This window comes from Neovison vison, chromosome 1 (assembly GCF_020171115.1).
Source record: "Neovison vison isolate M4711 chromosome 1, ASM_NN_V1, whole genome shotgun sequence".
NCBI classification, from domain to species: Eukaryota; Metazoa; Chordata; class Mammalia; order Carnivora; family Mustelidae; genus Neogale; species Neogale vison.
In genome coordinates, this window is record NC_058091.1 from 222,228,995 (window position 1) to 222,250,011 (window position 21,017).

Here is a 21,017-nt window from a genome sequence, read left to right on the forward strand (position 1 = left end):
TTTCAGGGTCCTGGGATCGAGCCCCGTGTTGGGCTCTCTGCTCAGCGGGGAGCCTGCATCCGTTCCTCTTTCTCTCTGCCTGCCTCTCTGCCTACTTGTGATCTCCTTCTGTCAAATAAATAAATAAAATCTTAAAATAGAATAAAATAAAATAAATTAAAAATGCATACTAATAAGAAATATGGATTTGACAACAAGAAAATCATAAACACACAGGAAGGCATAAACTACTAAATAAATGGAAAACTCACCTTCCTACAAAGACATATGGTATTTTGGAGGTATCAATTACTTCCTAAGTAATCTATGAACTCAAAGCACTCTCAATCAAGAACCATACTTGATCTTAGCCAAAAGGCCAAGAAGCGATTCTCCATCAACACAGCAAGAAGCATTTAGAACTTACAATGACTCAAGTCCATCGGGAAAATTCTTTTTTTTTTTTAAGATATTATTTATTTATTTGACAGACAGAGATCACAAGTAGGCAGAGAGGCAGGCAGGAGGGGGTGGGGAAGCAGGCTCCCAGCCGAGCAGAGAGCCCAATGGGGGGCTCGATCCCAGGACCCTGAGATCATGACCTGAGCTGAAGGCAGAGGTTTTAACCCACTGAGCCACCCAGGTGCCCCTGGAAAATTCTTTTTAAAGCAGACTGATAGTGGTGCCTGGGTGGCTCAGTTGTCTAAGCAACTGATTCTTGATTTTGGCTCAGGTCATTATTTTAGGATGGTTAGGTCAAGCCCCAGGTCAGGCTCCATGTTCAGCATCATGTCTGCTGGGGTTTCTCTCTCTCTCTGCCTCGACCCTTCCCCCTGCATGCATATGCATGCAAGCTCTCGCTCCCAAAATAAATAAATAAATAAACGAATAAATAAATAAATAAATCTTTAAAAACAAAAATAAGGTGATAAGACAAAACTTTTTTTTTAAAGATTTTATTTATTTATTTGACAGAGAGAGACACACACACACACACTGCAAGAGAGGGAACACAAATAGGGGCAGTGGGAGAGAGAGAAGCAGGCTTTCTGGCAAGCAGGGATCCCAGGGCAAGCTCAATCCCATGACTCTGGGATCATGACCTGAGCCAAAGGCAGACACCTAATGACTGAGCCATCTGGGCACCCCGATAATTCAAAACTTTCAGGTATTAAGCATACCATAATGAAGGAAAAAAAAAAATCAAGACAATATAGTATTACCATAACAAAAACAAAAATCTTGACATTAATTAAGTATATTTGGGAATATACTATTGATAAAGATAGAATTTTACAGGTAAAAGAAGATTTACCCAACAAACAGTAATATTATCCTAATATCTTAAGAATATCTTAAGAATAAATCCAGATGATTGTTTCACTACTTAAACTTAGGTTATTATATTTATAATCTTAGCACAAATCCTTTTCAAGAATATCATTAAACCCATAAATGCATAAAGATGATTAATCTGACTACATAAAAAAATTTTTTTTGAAGATTTTATTTATTTATTTGACAGAAAGAGATCACAAGCAGGCAGAGAGGCAGGCAGAAGGGGAGGGTGGGGAAGCAGGTTCCCTGCTGAGCTGAAAGCCTGATGCGGGACTTGATCCCAGGACCCTGAGATCATGACCGGAGCTGAAGGCAGCGGCTTAACCCACTAAGCCACCCAGGTGCCCCACTATATCAAAATTTAAACTTCTATATAACCCAATAGCATATAAGCAATAAACCAATTAAATCCATGTGAAACACAAAAGGCATACAAAAATGTAATATTCTTAAAAGAATTCTTACAATGAACTTGCCAACATCAGTTAGTAAGCAATAGATTTAAATCTAGGCACTCTGACTCCAAAGCTTATGTCCTTACCTATTATACTCTACTCCCTGTCTCAGATTTGCACAACTATTTTAAGACAGCTAATATCCAATTTGTTCAAGAATGCACTTAGAAAGGTATGCTTACATATTATTTGTGAAAGTGTAAATTGATACAATATTTTCAGAGGAAATTTGCTTCTATCAATCAATTAGAATTACATACATAGCAAATAAACTGGGTATTTATCTGGCAAAAAAAAAAGCAAATAAAAGTGCAAACATGTGCAAAAAAATAGAGAATAAACATATATTCTGTACAGTACTGTATGTATAACAACCATAACGCTTATTAACACATATGCATACCTACTAGATCTCTAAATATATAATTGATATATATATATAATTGAAACATATCTCCCATTTATATTTAAAAATACTTAGACATGTATATACATGAACAGTGAAATGATGGAATACACACTTAAGTATTCATAAAAATACACAACACACTAATACCAGAATATCTGGGAGATGCGATTATGGAAAAATTTTTCATCTGCTATATATTTCTATATTGAATATTTATAATCAGAAAAAAAACCAATGTAATTGTTTTAGCCCTTTGCCTACCAAAGCCTCTCACTACTTGTACCTTATCTAGCCTTTCTAGCCTACTCTAAAATAACTTGGTCTATGGATACCTAAAAGAAAGAACTGATAGAAGTAGTACTGACTTCAGTAACTAAGGTCAGGAAGAAGACTCCCAGGGTTTCTGGCTTGGGGATCATTTTCACAAGAGCAGACAAGACACTAGGTTGATATCAAGTGTCTCTAAGAAATCAAAGTTTATCTACTATTCACAGTCTCTGTTACTCTTCAGTTAGTCCCAGGATAATGAACAAAATCTTTTGAAATCCCCAAAGATTAACAGGGCACCCAAAGAATCCATTTGCTGCTTCCAGGATCCTTATCTTTTCCTAGAAGACTGAAAGCAAATCTTAATTCTAATCACAAAAAGAAATGCCAGTATACTACTACTACTATTACTACTTCTTCTCTCTCTCTCTCATTTTTTTTTTTTAAGATTGTATTTATTTGACAGAGAGAGCACAAACAGGCAGAGCAGCAGACAGAGGGAGAAGGAGAAGCAGGCTCCCCACTGAGCAGGGAGCCCGATGTGGGGCTTGAACCTGGGACCCTGGGATCATGACCTGAGCTGAAGGCAGATGCTTAACTGATTGAGCCGCCCAGATGCCATGCCAGTACACTTCTTAAATCACTTCAAAATCTCTAAGGATGGGGAAGTTAAACCTCCTTCTTTCCAAGGCTAACTAAAAGCCTTGGCAGGGAGATCATAGGTTTCTTACATTTACACCTAATACAAATTTAAACCACTTCATCCCTGCCCCACCATCCAATGCAGACTTTAGATTTAGTCTAAGGTTTGAAATTCCAAGGACACTGTTATCAGAAAGATCGATATGTATGCCAAACTTTGGAGTCTTACAAACAATATAACCTTAACGCAGAAAGCATAGTTATATCAAAATTACTGCACTCAACTAAAATTGAGCTTCAACATCACCTCCATAAGGATGCAGCCAATGTAGACAATAAGAATATGATTCTTTCCATCCAACTTTCACACAGTAACGTGTGATTACCAGGAATGAAATATTTCACCTAAATATATTGTACCAAACATTACACTTTAGAATTGTATCCCTTTAGAAATACTTTGAAAATTAATTTGACTACAGGGACTTGACTTCTGTATGAAAATGTTTGTCTGAAAACATGTTATCACATCTCCCTCGCCAAAAAAAAAAAAAAAAAAAAAGTATAGAAACAAAACTAGTTCTCACTATCAGAAATAGATTATAACTATGGAAAGGGACAACATGAGAATGAACCCTGTGGTACTGAATTAAAATGAAATGTATCACTGAGAAACCATCCTATATTTACTGAAATATATTCATAAATGTGAATGTATACGTGTGTGCATATAAAAATATCCCCTAGCTTAATGCACTTAAGGCGGCCTGGGAGCAGCAATACCCCAAGAAGCAACAAAGACAAGAAGTGCCCAGATCTTGGCTTCTAAGTATCATTTTCCACTAAAACTTACCGGAGCAAGTTTAACGGTAACTCTAGAATACCATATTGTGCTGGATACAAGAAGTGCTCAAGGAGGAAGAACTGTATCAAAAAGAAAGAAGAAATTAAGCCAGCTAGAAGGGGTTCTCACTACCCAAATCCAGAACATCTGAGTATCAAAACAAATGATAATAGATTATAACCCAGTGAATATAATAGTTTATGGTGATGTAAATAAATGAGTAATTTAAAAATAAAGGAGTGCCTGGGTGGCTCAGTAAGTTAAAGCCTCTGCCTTCGGCTCAGGTCATAATCCCAGGGTCCTGGGAAGGAGCCCCACATCGGGCTCTCTGCCAGACAGGGAGCCTACATCCTCCTCTCTCTCTGCCTGCCTCTCTGCCTACTTGTGATCCCTGTCTGTCAAATAAATAAATAAAATCTTTTAAAAAAATAATAAATAAAGAAGAAAATGTTTACATAGTTCCAAAGTACCTACCCCCCAAATATTTATTAATTGCAGGTGAAGAAAGAATACCTTGACATAGGAGGTATCTGGTAGTTACAACCATAATCGCATAATCAATGACTCTCATCAATAATGGAACAACTGAAATTGCCTATGACCTGATAAGACGCAATGAGAAGAATGCAACATCACTTCCATGATAACCCTTCCAAAGACCTAATCATAAAAATCTAAATCTAATCACAAAATCTAATCAAAGATCTAATCATAACAACATCACAGAAATAGAATTAAGGGATATTCTACAAAATAACAAGATCTACAATCTTGAAAAGAGTCAAGTCCTTGTTTACTTTCAAAGTAAACACAAAAACTGTTTCAGATTAAAAGAGACTAAAGACATGTCAACTAAATGTAATGTAAGATTGTCATGTGGGTCTTTTTGCTCTAAAAGATGTGGGGGACACTGGTAAGATTTAGATGTGGGAAATGTAGTCTTTGTTAACTTCCTAATTTTGACAGTTATAAAGTCATTACATAGGATAATGTCCCTGTTTGTAGGTAATAAAAAAGTTTTTTTTTTTTTAAAGATTTTATTTATTTATTTGACAGAGAGAGATTACAAGTAGGCAGAGAGTCAGGCAGAGAGAGAGAGGAGGAAGCAGGCTCCCTGCTGAGCAGAGAGCCCGATGCGGGACTCGATCCCAGGACCCTGAGATCATGACCTGAGCCGAAGGCAGCGGCTTAACCCACTGAGCCACCCAGGCGCCCTGTAGGTAATAAAAAAGTATTTGGGGGTAATGGAGTATGGATCAGGCACCCTGTAGGTAATAAAAAAGTATTTGGGGGTAATGGAGTATGGATCAGGTGGGCAACATACTGTCATATACGTCAGAGACAAGAAAGGTTTTTGTTACTATGCTTTCAACTTTTCTGTATATTTGTCATTATTCTAAACTTTTAAACATGAAAGAAATATTACTGAAAAATCTGTAGCAGTACCAGAGAAGAGTTTATCTACAGATAACAACACAGAATGGAATTTGTTGAGAATCTGAAGTGAAAGGGGGGAAGGGAAGGGATGACAACAAACCACAACACATCTGAGGAACCAAATACAAAACAAACAAAGTAGGATCTCCAAAAAGAGAGTTTTCTTTGCAAGGAGGACTGAGAAGTGTGTCCTGGGCAGTTACCCAGGTAATAAAACCATAGAACAGCTGCATGGTTAAGGCCTCCAGCAAGCACTCTATACTGTGGGATTTCCGGCACTTGGGCAGTGTAACTGTGAAAATGGGAATATTATCCCCTGAGGGACAGGAAACACCTGTAAGAGGACAAACTACCCACATACCCTAAAGGAGAAAGCCATTAGTTAACTAAATATTCCAAAGCCAGAATAACAGAGATTCACATGGGCTGGGAGAATACCATGAAATGACCAATACCATACAATCTGGATCATAATACAAAGCAATAACCACAATGAACAATCAAACATGACAAAAAACTAGAAGCATGATGGATATACCAAGTACAGTAAGATCAAATCTCTTATACTGCTAATAGAGGAAACAGAAGACAATGTAAAAGTTTTATCTCAGAGATTCAACAGGTTACAAGTAAATAAAAAATAAAACTAAAAAAAAAAAAATAAAAAATAAAACTAAAAATTAAAAATCAACTCCTATGGAATGCCTGGGTGGCTCAGTTGGTGAAGCATTCGACTTTTGATTTCAGCTCAGGTCATGATCTCAGGAATATGAGATCAAGCGCCGCATCCTGGCTCTACACTGAAAACGGAACCTTCTTAAGATTCTCTTCCCCGGGGGTGCCTGGGTGGCTCAGTGGGTTAAGCCTCTGCCTTCAGCTCAGGTCATGATCTCAGAGTCCTGGGATTGAGCCCCACATCGGGCTCTCTGCTCAGCAGGGAGCCTGCTTCCTCCTCTCTCTCTCTCTCTCTGCCTGCCTCTCTGCCTACTTGTGATCTGTCAAATAAATAAATGAAATCTTTAAAAAAAAAAAAAATTCTCTCTCCCTCTTCCTCTGTACCTACACCCTGCCACCGCACACGTGCTCTCCATCCTCTCTCTAAAAAATCTACTCCCATGAAAAATCAAGAGTTCCCAGAAACTCTATCCTTCCCACTAAATAAAGTAACTGAAAATAAGTGAAGGCTAAATTGGTGAACTGAAATAAAATGTCAAGCCTCAGGATTCTTTCAGAATATAATACTAGAAGACAAACACACACATACATACACCACACACACAGGAGCACAAATCAAAGGAAATAATGAAAGCTTCATAAATCTCAACATTCATCTAAGTTTTCAAAGTGTAGAGTGCACTCCTTGGGCCTTAGAAGTCCTCAGACACTTGGAAAGATTCTTTAAGATCAAAACTATTTTCACAATTATACTGAAACATCATGTGTCCTCTCCTATTACATTAACAGGTATGCAGCAAAAATCCAGTGGGTAAAACAGCTAGCACCTTAGTGCAAAACCACTGGAATCAAGCTATATGAACACCACTGCATATTCCCAGATATCTTCTTTTTTCCTTGAAGCTTTCATTAAAGTTCCAGCTAGTTAACATACAGAGCAATATTAGTTTCAGGTGCAGAATTCAGTGTTTTATCACAAGTGCCCTCCTTAATACCCATAACCTGTTGAAGCCATCCCCTGCCCACCTCCCCTCCAGTAACCATCAATTTGTTCTCTACAGTTAATTCCCAGATTTCTTTTTAAATGCCACATTCACTTAATATCTTTAATAAAGCAGTATAAAATAGTTTTATTAAATGTCCACTCTTTAATACATGTCTTTTTAACATTTTATGTGAAGGAATGGCAATGCTGAGGAAAAGCACTTGTGTATTTACTTCAAATTATAAGCTAAATTGGCTTTTTTCTCATGAAACACCACTTTGACCTAAAAGAACAGATGACAAACTATGCTTGTAGACTTACGAATCTGGCAGAGATTTTCTCAAAAATAAACCAAGTATGCCTGCAACTGCAAGGGAAAAACACTAACAGTATTTGTTACCAATGATTAATATTCAGACTTCCAAGTGAAAATTCAGAAATGTTTACCTGTTACCCTGATTTTGACAACTTCACAATATTAAAAACTTTTTTGATGAAATTAGTGGTGATATTAATAATTTTTGTTTACTACTACCTAATGAAATGCATCAAATTCTCGAAAATATAAACAGAACTCAATGAACCAGTATTTCTCCAACAACCATTACGGGATGTCACGAAATTATGCACAGGTAAAAGATTCAAAGTGCAAGATAAACTAATGGATTTTCAGGTAACAAGAATCAAAAATTCCCTGATACAGTGTCACATCTGACACTGCAGCTATCCTTTAAGAAATTTTGGTGTGGGAACACCTGGGTGGCTCATTCAGTTAAGTGTCTGCCTTCAGTTCAGGTCATGATCCCAGAGTTTTAGGATGGATTCCCATACTGAGCTCCTTGCTCAGTGGGGAGTCTCCTCCCTCTGCCTCTGCTGCTGCTCCCCCTGCCTGCGTGCTCTCTGACAAATAAATAAAATCTTTATTAAAAAAAATTTTTTTGGTGTGGTATCAAGCAATATCATCCACAATTATAAAAAAAAAATGTTGAAAATACTCCTTCCTTTTCCAATCACTTCTCTGTATAATCCTGGATTTTCTTCATATACTTCAACCAGAACAACTTACTACAGACTGAATATAAAAGTAGATGTGAGAACCAAGCTGTTTCTATTTAACCAGACATAGGAGACTTGCAGAAATATTTGACAATGTCCCTCATTCTGCTACCATTTGTTTTGAAAAATTGTTCTTGTTGTTTTATTACATCAATGTCATGATAACATACTATGATTTATGTTATTTATTCTTTCTAAAGATTTTATTTATTTGAGAGAGAATGTGCACACATGCACATTCACATGCACATGCACAAGAGGGGGACAGAGGGAGAGGGAGAAGCAGGGGCTCCCCACTGAGCAGGAGCCAGAATCTCCATCACAGGACCCTGGGATCACACCCTGAGACGCAAGGAGATGCCTAACCGACTGAGCTACCCAAGCACCCCAGATTTATGGTTTTTTAAACAAATTAATTGATATTTAGGAATTTCTAATATGGGAAATAAAGTAAATATAACCCACATAAAACAAAGCTTTATGGGACTTCTTAGTAATTTTAAGAGTATAAAGGGATCCTAAGACCAAAAAATTTGGAATAGTTGTCTTAGGTCTACTACTATTACTTATAATTATATTGTGCTATAATAGAGTGAATTCTCTGGGAACCTGGGTGGCTCAGTGGGTTAAACCTCTGACTTCGGCTCAGGTCAGGATCTCACGGTCCTGGGATCGAGTCCTGCATCAGGGTCTCTGCTCAGCGGAGAGCATGCTTCCCTCTTTCTCTCTCTGCCTGCCTCTCTCTGCCTGCCTCTCTGCCTACTTGTGATCTCTCTCTCTCTGTCAAATAAACTCTTTTTAAAAATTTTTTAAAAAATAGAGTGAATTCTCCTAAGGACAAATGAACTGTATAAGGCACACTGTCCTAAAGCAAGTTGTCAAAGACTATTCTGTTTCCTAAGTTATTCAGTCTTCTTTCCATTTTCCTGTTCCCTCTGAGGAACTTAAGGATGTTGCCATAGCCCTTTCTCACCCATTCTAATAAAGCAACAAGCCAAGAAACCACTATGTACAAAAGTAAATGGGCTCTGAATAAGGTTGGCCATAGAACTAATGCCCCCAGATCTTATTACACCCATTTTGATTACTTTTTAAAATTATTTCCAAGGGGCACCTGGGTGGCTCAGAGGGTTAAAGCCTCTGCCTTCGGCTCAGGTCATGATCCCAGGGTTCTGGGATCGAGCCCTGCATCAGGGTCTCTACTCAGCGGAGAGCCTGCTTCCCTCTTTCTCTCTCTGCCTGCCTCTCTGCCTACTTTTGATCTCTCTCTGTCGAATAAACAAATAAAATCTTTAAAAAAAATTATTTCCTACTTTTTCTACTATATTCTATATACCTAAAATCATAGGTATTCTTCAGATAAAGTCTTCTTTTATTAACTTCATTTTTAGATAATCTTTTCTACTGTCTTACATACTACCATTTATAAAGCCTGGCAAGGCCTTCATCCAATGGTATCTGAAACAAAAATTCCAGTGACAAAAATAAAGTGAGTGACAGAATTCCACCGTGCTTATTTTATAAAAACAAACAAAGGAAGAGAATTTCAAAATTTTAGGGACACTGAGAGAAAAGACATCTAACCTGAGGGATAGGACAGAAAGGAAAGGGACAAATGGAGAAGAAAAATACAGAGATATAAGCTTGTGTGTGTGTGTGTGTGTGTGTTAAGATTTTATTTATTTATTTATTTATTTAACAGGGAGATAGAGAACACAAGTAGGCAGAGCGGCAGGCAGAGGTAGAGGGAGAAGCGGGCTCTCTGCTGAGCAGGAAGCCGGATGTGGGACTTGATCCCAGAATCCTGGGATCATGACCTGGGCCTACGGCACCTGCTTAATGACTGAGCCACCCAGGCGCCCAAGCTTATATGTTTTAAAAAGCCAAAAGCATAATGAAACAAAAAGGTAGAGGGGTTTACAGTGTCTTAATAAAGGAGTACATAACAACATGATCTTAACAGAGGTAATTCTGTGGATATTTAAAAAAAAAAAAAAAGAGTTCAGGAAACATAAATTTAAAAATCTATTATGGGTATCTGGTTATAATACTGGCAATACTGGCATGTAAACTGAGTGGTAATGCAAAAGTGATATTTACAATTAAATGGGGCAAATAAATTTTTTCTATTCATGTTGTGAACAGTTTTTTTAGGTGATGAGTACAGACTCATAAAGTTTAGAAAAGAGGGAAAGAGCAACACATAATCAAGAAATAGCTGAGGGGCGCCTGGGTGGCTCAGTGGGTTAAGCCGCTGCCTTCGCCTCAGGTCATGATCTCAGGGTCCTGGGATCGAGTCCTGCATCGGGCTCTCTGCTCAGCAGGGAGCCTGCTTCCCTCTCTCTCTCTCTGCCTGCCTCTCCATCTACTTGTGATTTCTCTCTGTCAAATAAATAAATAAAATCTTTAAAAAAAAAATCCTTTAAGAAATAGCTGAACATGGAGAAAATAGAGGAAGTAAATGAAGCAAACTACAAAAAATAGGAAGCTAAAGAAATGAGAAGACAAAGCATAATAATAGCTAGATTCCTATTTTACAATTAGGAAACCTAAGACAGAGGAGAAAACTAAAGGTAAATCTGAAAAATGGGTGCAGTATGGTTCAAGAGTTAGTTAGTTAGTTAGGCACCAAGGAAGAAACAAAAAAGTGTCTAGTCAAAGAAAACTTGGAGGCAGAAGTGCTGAATTCTTTCCTTACAAAATTCAGAAGTATGTACTGTAAAGTATAATTGACATATTCGTTTCTATGGCAGGAGCAAACAGCCTGCATGCAAAAACTGAAAAATCTATTTTGCACAAGTACAATTTATGTTGTCAAGAAAGGAAAAGATAAAGACCTCTTTAGAATTTACAACCCAGGTGTTCTTACCACGTCTCCCCCAAGCATCTAATAGGGAAATAGGCAAAGGAAAGAGTCAAAACAAAAATGCAAGCAACAAAGTGTTTAAATAGAATCTAACTAAGCAGCACTCAAAAAAGAGAATTACTTTGCTATCCACCATCATTAAAATTCTGCATAAACCCAAATACTTTATGAACACTGTCATAATCTAGTCCTAGCCAAAACAGCTTTAAGTCTAAATTATGTTATCTATAAGCAATTATTTAAAATAAATGCTTAAAGATGCACCTAATTTTCTGAAATTTTTAACTGTTTCTTAAAGTAAGGTATTGTTTACTACCAAGAGTTCAATATCAGCATCTCTAAAAGAAGTGAATTTAGAGATTTACCAAGGATATACATAAAATGTCTCTAACTACAGCTACTACTTCATTAAGAAATAACATGCAATAAAAAGCTGGTTTCCATATTTGAACCACTGTAAGCTTTTCAGACATGAGAAGTTTGCAAAAGCTTGATCTGAACAAGTGAACTTTATAATGTAATATTTGAATTAATTAGTTGAAGGATTAAGTTTATCACTATTGAAAACTCCTAAGTACTTTCCATAAACACTGCCACTAAATACGTACTTTGTGCAATGTAAACAAAAGTTTTAGAAGTACTCCAGATTTACCAATTTAATCTAAGAAAACCCATACAAGACTAAGAAGTATAGAAAAAGAATACCCAAAATGTAAAGCCACTTGAATATTTCAACTGTTTACCATCTTTCTGTAACCTCTTTTCAAACCCTACGGTCACATTTTAAACAAGGCTTGAAAATATGTATAGTTTGACAATAGTATAAAGCCTGAAATTATTTACGTTAATTCAGTACTGAAGTAACAGAATTCTAAGTAAACCACAAAGTGAATTTTATCTTGATGGTACAAAAGGAATCCAAGGTTCTACAAGGGTGAACATTTCACATTTTTAAAGTGTGCTCTCTGCATCTAAACATACTACTGATGCTCAAAATAATAAAAAAAAAAATCAAGAACTTTATCTAAAAACGGATTTAAGCAGTCACTTTCAAGTGCTGCAATACTTCTCACTTGTAAAATTTACTAATGCAGAGAAACATCTTCACAGAGTGATAATTTTCTACAAAAGACTTGCTCTATTAAGGCTCTGTTGCTCTGAGGCCAAGTAGAAGCCATATAAGGAAACTGAAGTTCAATGCCATTTATTTTGTTCTGCTCCTTCGGATGCCCAAGAATAACCTCTTTCGTTGCTTAATATTATGTCCCAAATCATAAAGCAGATCACTTATAGACTTTTAAATTCCTTCATAAAGCTATTCTGACTTAACAGGAATGACTTGATGGTTCACCACCTTACCAACACAAATAAATAAATGATAAAATTTTAAAGACGACCTCTGAGGGGAAAAAAATCAAAACAATATATAATAATAGTTAAGAGACTCCCATTTTGGAAATGTACTTAACATAATAAACAAGCTGTGAAATAATTTGGTCCTGCTCTTCAAAAGCTATTTCTTCTTTCAACTAAAGAATGTCAACTATTTTTCATGGAGTAGCATGAGAAAACTAAATATTAATTTACAGTTAAGATATACCTATCAACAGGATGCCATACTCATTTAATATTTATTCCAAAGCACGGTATTATGTTTCACTTCCTTTACCACAGTATAAGGGGGGGAAAAAAAACACATACTAAAACACCAACCAGGGGAGCCTGGGTGGCTCACTGGGTTAAGCCTCTGCCTTCAGCTCAGGTCATGATCTCTGGGATCGAGCCCCGAATCCGACGCTCTGCTCTACGGGAGTCTGCTTCCCCATCTCTCTGCCTGCTTTTCTGCCTACTTGTTATCTCTCTGTCAAATAAATAAATAAATAAAATCTTTTTAAAATAATAATAAATAAAACACCAACCAAAAAGCCGTTTGTGTTTGTTGTAAACAAACTAGTTTTTTCTTTGAGGACTACCAATTGGTTCAGAAGTGTTTATAGCTCTGACGGGTGGAATGTCTCCCATGTTTCACTAATTTCCTGCCACCAGGGTAGGCACCTATCACTTACTATACAGAACCAGCCAAAACATTTGGACCAATACAAAAATGTAAATAAAGTACTAAAGTAAAAGAACTGATGTTTATTATGATCAATAAGACCTCCATAAAAATCGTTTTAAGCGTTTTACTTTCCTTTATATATTCTGTTCTTAACTACAGAGGAGTCCTAAGAGATCAGACTACTTACGGGTGTATTTGTTTTTTAATTACAACTCTTTACCCATAATACTTTCTCCTTCTCCTTCCTAGGTCACTTACAAGAAAAATTAAGCAGATACTTCCTTCCTTTCGATTAACCAAACAAGTATCATTGAGATTATAAACGTCCGAAAAGGAGCCAGCTACTGAAAAAATACATCTCCCACCTTTAAAAAAAAAAAAAAAAAAGACTAAGTATGGCAAAGTTTGTTTATAAAATCCAACCAAATACGTTTCTAAGGGCTGCAACTAAAAATAAAACAAAACCTCTATATACAATTAACGCAAAAGTCAAGTAATCGGCAACAGTATAAACAAATGTGGCAGCCATCTCAACAACAGTAAATCCCTCGCTGCAGCGACCTAACTTTTTTCCAAAACCGGAGCTGCCAGGTTCGACAACTTAATAAATAAAATATATACATTGTATATATTTTAGGAAACTAAAACTTCTGGACCTAGTGCTGAACAAAGGCACGCTTTCTTCCGATTGCTTTAAACTTTTCGTCTCACCGCATTCTTACAACCTCTTCTAAAGTAACCACAGTCCAGATGGTAGAAGGGGGAAAAATCAGTTCTACTTACTATTTAGCAACTGAAAGACTATCCACTTCGACACTACGAAAGATTAATCTAGAGCAAGTGGGGGAAAAGTGAGAAACCCCAAAGTACCTCTCCTTCCCGGCCCAAGAGCTCTTCTTGTGGAGAAAATTACCTTTCGGTCGGGCAGTGTCTCAGGGTAGCTTTTTCAAGGCTTCGCCAGACATGATTTCCTTTCCTTCATTAGTCACTTTGGATCCAGCCGAATTTCTCTCTCCAGTGAGAGCGGATGTGGAGTGGCCTCCCACAGTAGGACGAGTAGGTGGTTCGGAGTAGGGGGTTGGGAAGAGGGCTGGTTTCCTGGTCTCAACTTAGACAGGAGTTTCCCAGCCCCAACTAGGATCTCCGCCGAAAAAAAAACTTTTCACTCGTGACACCGCCCGGAATTACCGTGCGAAACTCACTTCCTGCCTTGGCGTAGAAGCAGGATCCAGCTCGGTCCAGGGGAACCCGGAAAACCAGCTCCGCGCGCGCCGGGGAGGGGGAGGGCAAGGGGGAGTCCGCGGAGAGCCTCGAGCTCCAGGCGCCCGGCGCGCCCCGCACACCCGACGGCGGCGGCGGAACTCGGCCGGCGGGGACCAAGATGCCGCCGGGGCGCTGGGCGAGCCTCGGCCGCGCTAGGCCGCCAGCTCCTCCTCGCCGCCGCCCCCAGAGTCGGGCGGCGGGGTTATTGTCTCGATAGCGCCTGCCGCGCCCTTCGCCCGCGCCGCCGCCGCCGCGGCCGCCGCGGCCGCCCCGGGCCGGAGCCGAGGGGCCGGGCAAGCTCGATGGCGGCCCCCTCCCCGGGCAGTCCGTCGGGCCGTCCGTTCTTCCGTCCGTCCCTCTCCGCCTTTCCCAGTCGCCCTCGAACCCTCGTCTCCCTCTCCCGTTTTCCCGCCGCCGTCCTTTCGCTCCCCTCCTCGTTCTTCTCCCCAGGCGGTGGTGGCTCCCCCGGGAAGCCCAGCGGGTGGGGGCAGGCGGCGGCTGGGTCTCCTCACGAGCTTGCGGGGCCGCGGCAGGGGCCGAGGCTGCGTCCCGCGCCGCCGCGCCACATTCACTCGAGCGAGAGACTGCGAGGGGAGGGGTGGGGAGGGGAGGGAGGGAGAGGAGAGAAAGGAGGAGGAGGGGAGCTGGGGCGGAGGGGAGTGACTGCCTCTCAGGCCGCAGCGGCAACAGCGCCACCGCCCCGCTGGTGAGGGGGAAGAGACTGCGCGCGGCTCCTCCGCGGCGGGGGCGGGGGCGGGGCGGCCTCCCGCCGGCTTCTCCCCAACCGCCAACAGCCGGGCTGGAGGCCGGCGCGAGCCAGTCACTGCGCGCGGGGGCGGCGCGGGCAGACGTCCGCGGCGGCGGTGGGGGCCGGTGGGGGCCGGTGGGGGGCGGCGGCGGACCCGGAGTCGGGGGGTTGCGGGGGGAGGGGCCGGCGGCGGTGGCGTTAGGCCCGCTCAGGCCTAGGCCGGGGGAGGCCTGCCTGCAGCCCCCTAGCCGCCCGAGGTGGAGGACGCTAACGATGCGGACCCCGACTCCTTTGCGCCCAGCCCTGGAGAGACTGAGCGCTCCCGGCTGAGTGCCGGCCGACTGAGCTTCTCTCTTAAGACCGTAATCGGTGCGAAGGGTTCAAGTGCAGTCCCGATTTTAAGGCTGCAGGTATCTCAACTGCAGCACTCCAACTTCCTCTAATGGCACGCTCGGTTTGCAGGAAACCACAGCGGCGGCTCGGTGAAGCTTCCCACGCCGGCCCTCGCTCGGAGCTTGCTCGCGCAGCACAGCAGCTGGAGCTCCTCCAAGTCTCAGCCTCACACCGGCGAGGAGACAAAGCTGGCGCGGGGAGGGGGAAAAAATGGCCCGCGAAATTGCCTCAAGATAGTGCCTTTGTTAGAGGAGGCATTGGCCACACTCCGAAGGCGACGTCCCAGCGGTTTCGGTGGTGCAGTCTTGAATTGCGCTGGCCCTAATAATTCAGTCTGGCAGGGTTTGCGTTTATTGCGGAGCGAGACTCTTAAGCATTCCATCAACACATATGGCATAAAACGCTTCAACCATAACATTGCACAGTTTTTGCAGTTACTGCTTTAAATATGTTAACAGACAAGACGGCCTTGTTTTACCAGACAAGGAACGTGATAGATACGGAAGAAACCATTCCCCGCCCCCAGTCTCTGCTGTGCTTAACCCTGTACAATGATGGTAATTAGTCTCTGTGTCCCCAAAGTCATTGCTTCAGTTCTTCCGTCTGTGTTCCAGAGATAATTATTTATTACCAAGTTTGAATAAGGAACTGTATGCCCTATAGATAATTTTTGGCTTGCATCCAAAGGAAGGAGTTCATAAAGTCCATCAAAGAACTGTTTACCAAAGTGAGTTGTACACTAGTGAAAACACTCGAAATAACTCCAAAGGTATTCAAGACATTCTGTTAGTGTGACAGCATCTTAACTACTTCCAGAACTGCTGGAATGAACACAGGTGGTTCTTTAGGGTAGAGCTGAAGTTGAAGGCTCCCAAGTAGTACCAAAGTGTTCAGGTTTACTCAGTGCTGGAGTGGAGGTAGGAGAACATTTAACTACAGCTAAGAAATGAAATGACAATCAGGTGTAATAGTAACACCAAGCTAGTTAAGCCATCTTATGTGAATATGAGTCTTGGGCATTGCATAAAATCTAAAGTTGGTATATTGTTTATGGTATTTTTAATCTCAGAAGAAGGATTTCCTGTTCCCCTTTCAAAAACCGGCTTGAGGGGCGCCTGGGTGGCTCAGTCGTTAAGCATCTGCCTTGGGCTCAGGTCATGATCCCAGGGTTCTGGGATAGCCCAACATTGGGATCCCTGCTTGACTGGAAGCCTGCTTCTCTCTCTCCCATTCCCTTTGCTAGGTTCCCCCTCTCGCTGTGTCTCTCCCCATGTCTCTGTCAAATAAATAAATGAAATCTTAAAAAGAAAAAACAAAAACAAACAAAAAAAAAAAACCCACACCTGGCTTGAGTCTGACCAAACTCAGTAGCATAGCCCTGAACTAAAAGGGTCACTCTACTAAAGCATCCCAGGATGGAGTATCTCCCATACCAGTATGAGACCAGATGGAATCTGGAATTTCAGTGTTGTATTTAGTCCCAGGTTGGTTCAAGACCCCTTTAAATGTGGCATCATAGATGTATGTAAGCCTAACTGCCACCACCCCTTCCCAAACTTAATGGGACCAGACCAGTTCCTAGGTTAGGACCTGCCTGGGCCCTAACTTTTTTCCCCTACTTAAACTCGTATTGGGGTCCAATCTGGCCAGTTCCCATTTAGGCTGGAAACGTTTTTATAACCAAAGCCCCTCCTCCAATTCACCTAAAATTTTGCTGTGGGAGTTAATCCTTTTGAGTCTTTTATTTCTCTAGCACAAAGCCATAATCCTGGGAAAGGTAATATTTAAGCCTTATTAGTCATTTATACCTAATTCATCAGATTGCTTCCCCAAAGCAGCTTTGATGAGAGGGAATATAGAGACAGCATATGCTGATGCTGAAAAGGTAGGAGAGGGAAATGTGGTTCCATTCTTTGGGGAAATATGTGAAGAGAAGTATAGATAATAAGGTGCCTCCCATTTGATTGTTAAGTAAGTACTACGTGTACTGCAAGAATGAGCCCCAAAGCACTGAACCTAAGAGGCTGGAAGCCAGGATACACCATTTACCAATATTATGCATTTTGACAAATGTTTCTTTAATGATGCCTTTTAAAATATCTTCAGCAGGAATTCTGTGTCTGTGCTCATACAGAGGTGAAATGACAGATATATATGACCAGGGTATTCAGAAATCAGAAATAATGATTCATCTTTGTTGTTCATCACTGACTACTTAGTTCTAAATCATATGAGCAGCACATACAGATGTAGCCAAATCTTCCATTTGTTCTTTTATTATAAGGCATTCTTGGTCTGTGCTTTACAGATTAATTTCCTTTGAAAATCTTCTCACAGTTCAACTAAGATGGACTTAACATTTCAATTATGATTAAAAAGAGAACTAAAGCCCCACCTTCAACAAGCCTGCCTAACTGTGATTCCATAATGATTAACTGAACTCCAGGACCACCTTAGAGAGAAAGCTAATAAATTTGTTGATACTCTAGCTTCATCTTCCCCATTGTGATTCTCTAAATAATTCTCTGTGAAAGGCAGGGAATTCTTTCTTTGGGATTCCCCTTCCCAGTGGCTGGGCTCAGGAGAGGAATTACTGTCTGCTACAGATAAGCCACATATCTGAAGGAAAGTCTTAAGGTCTTAAACATTCCAGGGAATGCACACAGCATTCATCAAGGGAAAAAAAAGTCTCAGCAAAGAGCCTATCTACTGTTTTAAAAGGGTCCCCCTGTCACTTCCCTATATCAGCCAGGCAGCTATGCAGAGGCACTGCGAAAGAAAGCAAGTAAAGGGCAAAGGGACATTCCAGATGATCATTCTTTTCTTTCTTTCTCAAAACCTAGTGAAGAATTGGTTATCTAAAACCAAAGTCTTTGTCACAGTATCATTAGGGGAAAATTAATCTAGAATAAAGCTAGAGTTTTTAAAAGTCTAGAAGCATTAGAGCAACTAGATCAAAAGGCATTATAACATGTAGTTTTAGTAAGGATTGACTTCCCTATTTTCACTTCCATCCTAGCCCCTTGATAGGGAGAGGGCAGGAGGTTAGGGTACCAAGAGTGTGGGAAAAGGACACTTGGGTTCAAAAGAGGCAATACATGCAGGAACCAAAATTAAGGATTTTATAATACTTTGGGAATGGAATCATCCCTCCTGTAGCATGCCTTTCTGACATATTTTCAATAATATTTTTTGAAACAGAAGTAAGCCTGCCTCTTGTGAAAAATCTTATGAAAAGTTTTCAAGTTTTTTGCCCTAGTATATGCTTGATAATCTTTTGTTTTCCATCCTATACATTTTATAGCCTCTTGGAATTAAATTTCTTTCAGATGTCTTATGAGTTTTTTTTAAAGTAGAGAGAAAATAAATAATGCCCGGTGATTTTATATGTGATCTCTGAAGCAGGACAGCCTGAATTAGAAACTTAGCTACTGAGTGACCTTGGGCAAGTTCCTGAACATCCATAAACATAAACTTGAGCTTCCTCATCTCTACAATGGGGACTATAATACTAACTGCCTCGTAGATTATTGGGAGGATGACATAGGACGACGCTCATAAACTGCTTAGCACAGTGTTTGGCACATGAAAGTGTTAACTATTATAAGTAGTTCACTTTAAAATGCACTGATAATATGTACCATGCTTCCATCACTTCTAAGATGGCCAGATAGATAACATTTCTAAAAAACAACAACAACAAAAAAAAAAAACTAGAATACTTCTGAGAGGAAAAGCACACATTAATAACAATTATCCAGAGACAACAAATGTAAAACCATGACTGTCCTGGACCAACTAAAACAAATAGTCTCCCTAATCATTTCCAACTTTACTATTTCCTTCTGATCACTTCCCCTCTCATAGCTTCCCTGGTATGAATCATAATCTATGTCAATCATACTACAACATGCACACTTCTTCTAAATCATAACAGTATTAATCAACAAATAAAGCTTAAATACTGCTGCTTATTGCCTTTCAGTTCAGGCTTTCACTTAAGAATATCATTTTTCTTTGGGTAACGAAACTGTTTTCCTACTCACATGCACACTATATATTTTTCTATAGTATTTTTTTTAAAAAAGACTGTTTAGCATCAAGTATGAAAACAGCCAATACATGAATGTGAAGCATGATTTGAGATGTAGTGTGAGGCTAAATGCCCTGCTCTAGACGGCAACTATGTATCATAAAAACTTGTTTAACTAACCAAAATACCATTCCTATTTCAAAGTAAATCATTTCTGCTGTTGATGATAACAATATCATCAGAATACCTGGAGAAATATCACTTAAATCGAGTTTAATCAGTATTAAGAAAATGAAACTTCTCAACTGGGTTTTCTAAAATAATTCTAGATATACTTTAACACTCATACTTCCTTCCACCGGTGGGGGGGGGGAATGTATTTTCTGAGAATTGAGTACAAACTTTCCTTCAGAAATGTTGAGCTAAAAATAGCATATTTTAAAATAATAGCATATTTTAAGATGTTTCCTCTATCTTCTGTTTTCCTTAGCTCAATTCTTTTATTTTTCTGCCATTAAATTTATGTCAACAATCAGATCAGTCATGTAGTAGTTTAGTTTTCTTAGTTTCTAGTAGTCCTCTAAAATAGATACAAAATTTGTCTTCCTTCTACCTCTGGAAACTGCCTCTGAGGGTTTATGTTTTCTCATACAAAACATTTTATTGTATATTTTTCATATTTCCTGCTATATACCATGCCAAACTATTTATAGAAAAGTCACTTTCCTTCCAAAGGATTTGTAATTCTTTACATAGGAATAAATATGTAAGGAAGAAATAGTTTTCAAATATTTTATTAGATAATTTCAGCACAATTTTTCTTTTTCATTCTTGATATTTTATTTCATTTACCTGATTTCCAGTCACTTACCTCATAGATAACTGATATTTCCGGTTTGTCTTCTGTCGTAATGAAACCTTAGTTTATAAGTTCTTTGTCATCAATCCTGTCATCTTTCAGAAAAGTTCTGGCACTGACATTAGCATTTACTAGCTGATGACCTTGGACAAATGATTTAATCTCTGTGCAATAATTCATGATCTATAAAATGGAAAGATAAGCCCCTTCTTATCTATCTCATAGGGTTATTGTGGGTAGCAAATGAGATGAGGTAAATGAAAACACACTATAAATATTACATAAATAAACACTGTCTTTTTTTTACATTAATAGTAATACATTTCATTATTATCATCAATGAAATATCATAAGCCATATTCTACGTACATTGACATAGCGGCTCTATACTATGCATACTTTAGATTACCTATTACGTGCACAGTCTATTTTCTTTTTTTCCTTTTTTTTTTTTAAGATTTTTTATTTATTCATGAGAGACAGAGAGAGGCAGAGGCAGAAGGAGACACAGACACCCCACAGAGCAGGGAGCCCGATGTGGGGCTCCATCCCAGGATCCTGGGATCATGACCCAAGCCGAAGGCAGACACTTAACCAACTGAGCTACCCAGGCACCTGCATGGTCTATTTTATATAAAGTCTATAACCTAAAAGAAGAGGTAGGTATAAACTCATCAAATTTTATATAAAAATTCAAGTCATTAATTCA

The 21,017-nt window shown here is 39.7% G+C and overlaps 1 protein-coding gene across 13 annotated transcripts in view; it reads right to left on the minus strand.

The window, feature by feature from the left end:
- Positions 1–14,140, minus strand: part of ERBIN (erbb2 interacting protein) — a 128,675-nt gene extending 114,535 nt beyond the window's left edge. For 7 of the 13 annotated variants that reach the window (XM_044267887.1, XM_044267956.1, XM_044267921.1 and 4 more), the window contains exon 1: positions 13,926–14,140. The gene's annotated coding sequence lies outside the window, so the exon portion shown is untranslated. Of the gene's footprint in view, positions 1–3,943; positions 3,964–13,925 lie in introns of those variants that run through there. The other 6 variants (XM_044267946.1, XM_044267969.1, XM_044267962.1 and 3 more) reach the window with 2 other exon arrangements.
- Between the last annotated feature and the right edge of the window lie 6,877 nt (positions 14,141–21,017).